Source organism: Lepidochelys kempii, chromosome 3 (assembly GCF_965140285.1).
Source record: "Lepidochelys kempii isolate rLepKem1 chromosome 3, rLepKem1.hap1, whole genome shotgun sequence".
Taxonomy (NCBI): Eukaryota; Metazoa; Chordata; order Testudines; family Cheloniidae; genus Lepidochelys; species Lepidochelys kempii.
Window position 1 is genome coordinate 70,712,157 of NC_136382.1, and position 9,104 is coordinate 70,721,260.

The window sequence follows — 9,104 nt, forward strand, 5'->3', positions numbered from 1 at the left end:
TATTACCATATTTTGAACATTTGTAGATCCTCAATCAGTGCTGACAGTTTTTGTACTAAACCAGTAGCATCAATTTAAGCTCATTACTGGTCACACAGAAATTTGTATGCATTTCACTGCTTGATTTTGCTTAAATTATAATTTAAAGTCCAATAATGGCAGAATAAGTATCACGCTGTTCAACACACTACAAAGATGTTTCAGCCTAACTAAGAAGCAAAATGAGCACACTGTAACTCAGCTGGCTACAGAGCCATACATTTCCTGATGCAAGCTTCAAATGTGTACTTATTATTCAGGCAGCTGCCAAGGTTAATATGTTTTGGCTGAAGCAATGGTGACCAGTTTTTGTAAAAAGCTGAGTAAGCATTCTGAACACTATCCTGGCAAACCACTGGTAAACTTAGAGGTAGGGAGTCATTGTTCATTCAACCGCAACAATATATTCAAATTTAAAACCTATTCAGATCTTAGTGGAGAACTGCAGTATTTTCAAAGAATCTGCCACATTCTCCCAAATTGAGTGTAATGGAAAAACAAATCACTTAGATTTTTAAAGAAAGCTGGTATTTCTCATTAGAAATGGGTCCAATTTTTCTTTACTACATCAACAAAATGCATTGTATATGCCCCTTAGTCCAACTCAGAAATAAGTTATACACAAGCCCTACACCACACTCAAAGTGAACATAAATCTATACTTGAAGGATGTGATAATGTGCTCATTAGAATGCAAGTCACATGTGCAACAGACAAAAGACACAGAAGTCAGGCTTGTAAATGAAGAAAAGTTGTCTTTGACTGCACTTTTGAATAAGAGTGGACACTCTTACAAGATGAGCAGGGCTTTGCATACAATTAGAGGACAGTGTAAAATGCATTTGGACCATCTGCATTAGAAAAGGAAAAGAAATTCCCCAATACACCTGTAGTATATGCAGTTCTAAGAAATCACCTATTCACACTCTTGTATAAAAAATGTAATCACTACAGAGGAGTCTAGTTAGGACCTGTCATATACTACTGTACGACCCATTTTGAGATGTTTTAAACATCCATCAAGTTGAAACTGGACAATTTCTCATCCCAGATGCACTTTTAGAGGTCTTTTCTCAGCCTTATGCATGAGTAAAGTCCTACTGAAATGAATGGATATCATGGACATGTAAGGAGAAAGTAGTCCTCTTTATTGTTTTGGGGAATGGGATTTAAAAAATAATGAGGAAGTCACTCTGACTGTTCTTCATGGTTGCAGATATTTGTAGAGTAAGCCTCAACAGACATTAGCCGAGATAGTCAAGGACGTAACCCCATGCCCCTAAGCTGAGACTGGACGACAGGAGATAGATCACTTGATAAAATGCCCGGTTCGGTTCATTCTCTCTGAAGCATCAGGCATCGGCCACTGTTGGAAGACAGGATACTGGGCTAGATGGATCATTGGTATGATTCAATATGGCTATTCTTATGAAAAGCTAGTCTGACAAATACTGCAGCCTGTGAAGAAGAATAGCTAATTTATTTAGCTACAAGACAAGCTTTAACAGCCAAGCAATTGAGGTTTTTAAAAAACTAAATATGGGCAATTACTATTACACATTCCATACTACATATCATATACATAGGTGTTTGGTTTCATCTCTTCCATTGACATTAATTATGTGCATACATGAAGCGATGCACAGACCCCTGTGCAGCATGAAGATTGTACTAAACTTCATTAATGTCAATGGGTCTCCAAGGCCTTCTACAATGTCAAAACATTTACCAGGATTTTTCATATTAAGAATATTAGACATCAACATGATACTCCTATTTATCTGGATTTGGGCCATTTCTCTCAGTCAGAAATATACATTATTCCTAGGGCACAGCACACTATAGTTTGGAAATTTTCTCCTCAATGCTAAGGTACTATGGCTGAAAGCAAAGATTGCCAGGGGGGAGGCGAGGGAGACAGGGTTATCATCATGGTATCTGGGGTCTATTCTGTTTACACATATAAATGCTATTAATTCTAATGGAAGTCCCATGTGCCTCTATGCTAGGGTGCAACCAGAAACATTAGCCCTACCACTGAATTTCCTGCTTTTTAAAACTATATGAGATATAAATCATTGATAACAATTGACTAATTAGTATTTTTATTTTATTAAACACATATTTTGGAGTATAGTCTGTTGTGGACACTCTCCTCCCAGGACTCATTGCTGTCTGCCATTTAAAAATGTATGTTAGTGCACATTATAAAAAATGCAATGTTGTCTAATTTTACATCTTAACACTACTTGTGCTTCTATAGGACTTTTTATTGTAATGTTGCTATTCTGCTCATTTTACAATTTGGTCAACTGAGGCACACCTTGGGTAAGTGGTTTGCCCAATATCTCAGAGCTGGCAAGTGGAAAAGCTAGATAGAGAAACTTGAAATTCTGATTCTCTATCCTCTGCTCTTACTATTAGACAAGATTTCCTTCCACTTTGTGCAGCTGATTTTGATGCATAATGTCCAACACCTTCAAATCAATCTTTGGAGTTAGATGGTTAAGTGTGAAAAGAACACCAATCTTTAAAAGTACAGTGAAGTACTATGCCAGTCTACCTGCAACATGGGCACTCAGATACTACAGTGAGGGGCCCACGCAAGCGGATACAAAGTCAATCTTGAATTTCAGAAGGATATGCACTCATCTGAAGCAGAATTTAGCTTTTCATTTACACACTGAAGTGCTTTCTGAAATGTTAGATTAATAAAATGTTACTACACGAGCCCTGTAGTTAAATGCTTAACACACTTCCTTAGCCATTTTATTCCATTCAAATGTATTAAAAGCAATTATTCCATTTCCTACTCAAAATTTTATTTTCCCCTTATCCAACAATTGTCAAATAATACAAGTGAACTACACCAAATACACCACCTTCAAACTACACTTACATGTAGCTAAAACAAAAATCTCATACAAATCTACCCCTCCAAAAAAGAAAAAGATATTAAAATACTCGCTCTCCGCTCAAGACCTAAAATACCACATTAAAATGCATACAAATTTTATGACAATGATGAAGTCTCATAAAATGGATTTTTATCATTAAAACACTGACAAATGTTCAACTACAGCAGAGCAAACAGCAACACTATAATTTTGCAATTTTTGTAGATACTAAAGTCTGATTCTAACAAGGTGCCATTTCTGCCTCACGTTCATTATTACCTTAAAGAATGAAAAATGCAGTTTACCCCAGAGCTGCCAGGGCTTCAGTAATAAGGGTATGATGATCTCACAATAACTGAAGCATTTTAAGCAAGACACCCGCTGTACTATAAAAATAGCCTGTTCCACAAAAGGAGAGGCATGATTTCACACTTAGCTTCTTTCATGACAGCCAGAGCTTTTGCAGCTAACTGCCTTGCCTACATATTATATTTTAATGACCTGAGAAAATTGTTATGAGTTACCCTTGCTCTCTAATTTTACTCCAAACAGAGGGGGGAAAGCATTGTCTCTCATTAAGCACTATCTTCTTTGCAGACCCCACTAGGCAGGAAAGAAATTATCTTTTTTTGTTAAAATACACTCAACAGATGAAATTTACAGAAAAACTGCTCTGAAGCAAAAAGATGTCACCTGAGAAATGAAGAAATGATCTGATGCTTGCAAGAAACCATTAAAACTGGGTCTCCCGTTTACCACAAGAACACTGCCAATAATAAAATTATTTTGAAGGCTGTGACACACACTGAGCAACTACACCGTTGTCTGGCAACAACTTGCGGTTACAAACTAGCTGAAGTCAGGGTTCGAACCCCAAGCCCACGCAAGCATTTTACAAGTGAGTGTGGCCAATACCCCCACGCAGGTGTCTAATGAAATAGCTGAGCCACTCTTAAAGAAAAGCCAAAGAAGCAAGCAAGCAAGCTACAGAAACTGCCTCATGAAAGAGGGTCCTAACTTCGAAAGTGCACCACCCCTCAACATCTCTCCACTGCAGAACACCACAACGTGACCACTAACCCGAAGGGGAAAGTGGGAGAAATCCGGGAACTGAACAGTTTCACGTGGCGATACACATAAGATCCCGAACACAAAACCCCATCAAAGGAAAGGAGGAGAAGGAGGAGTGGGGTTGAGGAGAAGAGCTTTACGTAAACGGGGTGGCTGTAAAGCGGGGTCTGGCAGGAAGTATTTAGCCACCCAGCGAGGACAAAAATTCACACTCTGTCACATTGCTTAAGGGAAGTGTGCAAGGAACCCAAAGGGAAATGCAATCCCGATTGCTTTGCTTTTTAGAGGCACCCTCCTCGCTTTATCTTAACCTGGGCATTCTTTGCTCGCCGGGGGGCCTGGATCCAACAAATGCGCAGCAAACCCTCTGGGTGGGTTTTCCTTTTTTAAGAAAGATCGAGCTAGTCGCCGTAAAGAGCTAAAAGGCCCAAATAAAAGATGCGAAGGGGAAATGAGGAGGGGGTAGTCAAAGGGGCTTCGCCTCATGCCCCCTCCTCTCGCAGCTCGTTAAAAAGGCCTCGAAATCTGACAGCTGCTTTCCTCCGCTCGTACAAAACAAGAGCCCCCATGCCTGACTTATTACTCTTGGGCTCCTCCTCCCGCTTACTCAAAACACCCATCACCGTGCATGCAATATACCAGCTACACTTTCCTCTGGCGCGCACGCTAAAGCAACTGCGGGCTGACCATCATCAGACACCCTCTCTCTGCTCCTCCTTCATCCCCACCATAACGCCCATAAAAGGCACCCTTTGCGGTGGTCCCTGCGCGTCAGGCCAAGCCAGTACCGGCCACCAACAAACAGCCGAGCTGGACTCAACTCGCACATCAGATCCTTTTACACACTTTCAGTTACGCAACGTTTCTGTGGCTGGTTCCCACTTTTAGAAATGACTGTTCGCCCTCCTGCGAGCCTGAGCACGGGGCTTGTTTTTAAGCTATGCCCCCGCAGCAGCTGGCTCGGAGAAAATCCGCCCCTTCCCTCCCCCGCGGCTCTCCCGGCTCCGCGCGCACACACCAAACTTCAGCTCCATCAGTCCCCGGGAAAAAGCTGCGAAAAGGCGACTCACCTTCTTTCGCCGGCAACTTTCGATCCTTCCCCTCTCGCTGCAGCCTCCCCAGCCCGCTGGGGCGCGGGGGCCGAGTGGGACGCGGAGCGGGGGTGGGGTGCGGGGGGGGGGGGCTGGATTTGCTGCTGATGGAGGGAGGGGGGGGAGAGGGATATTTTTTTTTGCGGCTAGGAATGTGCACCCGCGGAGACGCACCTCACATGGCGATGGCTTAAAAACCAGCTGCCTCCAAAGTCTTTGCAGAGAAAAATAGAGGGAGGGGACGGGGAGCAACAGCAGCAGCAGGAGGAGGAGGAGGGAAGGCTGCAGCAGGGGAGGGGGGGGCGTGGGGAGGGGGAGTCGCACAAGACTCGCTACGCTGCCGCTGCACTCGGGGCTGGCGGCGGCCGCACGAGGCGGTGGCAGCTCGGTGCCTTCGCAGCCCGGCGGCGTGCTGCTGCTGCTGCTGCTGCTGCGGCGGCTGCCCCCGTTCTGTGGGTTACACTCTCCCCGTGGCTCGCGCTCTCCCCAACGGAACGCCGCCTACTCCCCTCAATCGCTACATTGTTGACATTCGCAGGCTGACATCATCATCATCCCCACCTCCCCCACCGCCGCCGCCGCCGCCGCCCGCCTTTCCCATTCACAATAACGCTACGTAAACCGCGTAGCGCCCTCTCCCTCTGCGGCGGGGACGCCTTCGCGCAGAAACAGGCGTAGCGCCGCTCCACGAATGGCAGCTTCGCCGGCATCCCCGCGCTCAGGCGCACGCGCACCTCCCTCGCCAGCGTTCTCAGAGAGCCAGTCCGTGGCCCTTGCTCGCTCGCTCGCTCTCTCCAGCGTCTTCTCGCAGCGGCCTCCCGGTTGTGCTCGCGCGCGGCCGAGGGGCAGGCTGGGAGTTGTAGTCCTCGCTCTCCGTGCCGGGGGCTCCCTGGTGGTGCAGAGCCCCGCGGGGCGGCAGCGGGGGCGGCCGGTGCAGCGCTGCGCGGCCAGCGGCGGGGAGGTGCTGCTCTCACGGTTGCAGAGGCGGACAGAGGAGCCGGGGCCGCAGGATCCTGGGGCTGGGGGAGCGCAATGGGAGCAGCGATTCAGGCCCACAGGGGCGGCCGGGATTTTGCATGAAGAGGTGGGAATAACCCGGGGCGCATCAGCTTTGCAAAAGCTATCCTGAGAGTTTCGTAGACCCGGCACGAAATCTATGCGCGCCCTCCACTTCCCCCCTCGTGACAACAACGGCAGCATCCTAAATGTTGATTCCAGCGATATTTCACTTGGCCGACCCCCCCACCACCCCACAAGAAAACCATCTCCCCAACGCAGTTGCCAGCCCCTCCAAAAGACAAGAATAGCAAACATGTTCTGAGATTAAATAACAAACCATCAGTACAGGGTAGGGGTTTTCTTTGCTTTCTGGTTTTGGAATCTTTAGGGTGCACTTGATTCACTTTTGCAAATTGTTAAATGCAAACATGAGTCTAGCACCTTACTTTAAAAACAAAAGATTTTTATGCCTTCCCTTAATTCCAGCACCTGGGACATTAAGGAAAATGTCAAATATCATGAGATGTAAAATTATGAGAGCTAACACCACTACCGTGAGTACGCATAAATAGAATTTGGTAAGCCTAGGATGTGAGCCTGAGAAAAAGGTACTCTGAGAAAGGGGAAGGTGACCTAGTAAATGTGTCACACCATGGCTAAGAATGAGATCACATGAGGGGATCTTTTTAAAGACAGGGATTTGGATAACTATTTTTTTTACATTTTATTGGGTTACAGTCTTGGAAAAGAAGATGATCCTAAGAAAATTTGCAATGAATTGTGATATTGACCCAACCAACAAAACTACAGTTAGTAATTATTAATATTTCTGTATTTGTGAATGTTTTGTTTTATGTCAGATTACTGTATGTTTTCATTGTCTCATGTGTTCAGCTTTTACTTAATGAAAAAAAATGCAAATAACAGTTTCACCCTCTTCCAACTGCTCTCAGTAAAGAGGAACTTCTGATGCTCCCTTCCATGAATATATGTGCTATATTTTCAATGCTTCATTAATCACAAAATTCCAAATACACCAAGTTAATGCAGTGTAGCTGCCAGCATTTACAGTACAGAGTGTCATCGCTTTGTGATTGATTCTCTACTGTCTTGCACTTTATGTAATCATAAACAGCTGTGCAAAATGAGTGTCAAACATTCTAATTTAGTAGCATTTTACACCCACTTTGCGTAGGTACAAGTGACTACATCAACTGCAAGAAAATGGAGAATTAAGCCATACAACTGAAAATTTCTTTTTTGAGTGTTATTCAAGTTAAATCTTGTTCATAAGTGTTATTTAAGCATGTAAACATGCATATGCTTACCTTTAAGCACATGACAAATCCTGTTGTATTCAGTGAGACTACTCCTGTGTTTAAATGTTTGCCAGATTAGGACCTTGTTTGCCTTCCTTGTTTTATTTATCATAGAGCTACAAAAATAATTTGAAAGGAATGAGAAACAAAAATAAAGGTACCAAGTTACTAGCCATTCAGCATCATTGCAGAGAGCTTTAGAAAGGGCTCAACATGTCTCCAGTGCCACCAGTTTCAAATTTGATATGTTCCGTGGTACACCATGCACTTTGAAAGATACAGCCACAGAGTGCATCAAAGCTGAATTGAGTGTGGTAACTTAAGAAAAGGAAATCTAGAAAAAGGGAAATTTAGTCACCTTCTGGCCTGGTTAAAACCACTAGACTAACACCATCTGTGATACTGTCCTGTGAAGCTATGCCCATATCTTAAGTTTCTGAAAAGAACAATATTTGCTATTTAGCTTACCAGTTGGTATTTTAAAGTGACTATAAAAATATAACTTAAAGTAAACATAAAACTGTAAGCTGTCAGCTCTAATTAAGTGACTTTTGGAATTTGGGTTCCTGATATTTTATTTTAGTTTCTGGCAAAACTTTCATTGATTTCATTGAGAACAGGATCATGCCTACTGGGGTGAATATTCAGTGCAGAATGAAAGGAACTAGGAGTCCAATGGGAGTTAGGCACCTCAGTGCTTTTGAAAATTCTACTAGGCACCTAAATATCTTTAAAATATGACACAACTAGTCTTAAAGGAAGATGGGTTTTTTGATTCCTTGTGTACCATTCAGGAAGTGTTTATATTAGAGCTGTTTGTATTGGAAAGCCAAAGACTATGCAGGGCTTACAGTAAAACCTAGCATTTAAAAATCGGGACAATCTGCCAGTGATGATTATGAAACAGTGAGGTAAATAAGAAAGTATAACTCAGTGGCAGGCAAACTGGGGGGCCCACGGGCTGCATGCGGCCCATCAGGTTAAGCTGATTGCAGGCCGGCAGACATTTTGTGGACATTGACTGTTTGCAGGCACGCCCCCCGCAGCTCCCTGTGGCTATGGTTTGCCCTTCCTGGCCATTGGCCACCGCAGCTACTGAAAGCTGCGGGGGGCCATGCCTGCAGACAGTCCACGTCTGCAAAATGTCTCACGGCCCGCAATCAGCTTACCCTGATGGGCCGCATGCAGCCCGCGGGTCGCAGGTTGCCCACTATGATATAACTGAATGAAACCAGACTTTTTGCACAAATATGTTATTTCTCACAGTACGTATATTGTATTTTGATTATTTTGTGATTTAGCTTTCAGTCTACAGTAATGAGGCTGTCACAGTTCAGGGCATCTGCACCTGTATTCCCCATCTGTGGTCCACCAAAAGCACCCACTCTCAGGCTTCCAGCTCTCCAGCTATCACCTCTCTTGGGTGGAGACACACATCTCTGTCTCCCTCCTGACCTGGGTGTTTCCAGGTTGCACAGTGCCTGCATATACTGTGAATTCCCCAGTTAGTCAGACTGCCTAAGTAGGCCTGCTTTGCTTCTTTCCATGGGAGCTATAAACAGAATAATTGCCCAGAGTTTTAAGGTACCACACGGCTTTTCCTAAGCAAGCACATTTATTCTAAAGGTGAAAGCATTACGGAGAAAACATATTAAAACAATAAAATAACCTACACATATGATAATAAG

At 44.1% G+C, this 9,104-nt stretch overlaps 1 protein-coding gene across 4 annotated transcripts in view; it reads right to left on the reverse strand.

The window, feature by feature from the left end:
• Positions 1-5,798, reverse strand: part of BACH2 (BACH transcriptional regulator 2) — a 261,959-nt gene extending 256,161 nt beyond the window's left edge. For all 4 annotated transcript variants that reach the window (XM_073336767.2, XM_073336768.2, XM_073336765.2 and 1 more), the window contains exon 1: positions 5,078-5,798. The gene's annotated coding sequence lies outside the window, so the exon portion shown is untranslated. The remainder of the gene's footprint in view (positions 1-5,077) is intronic.
• Positions 5,799-9,104: the final 3,306 nt, after the last annotated feature.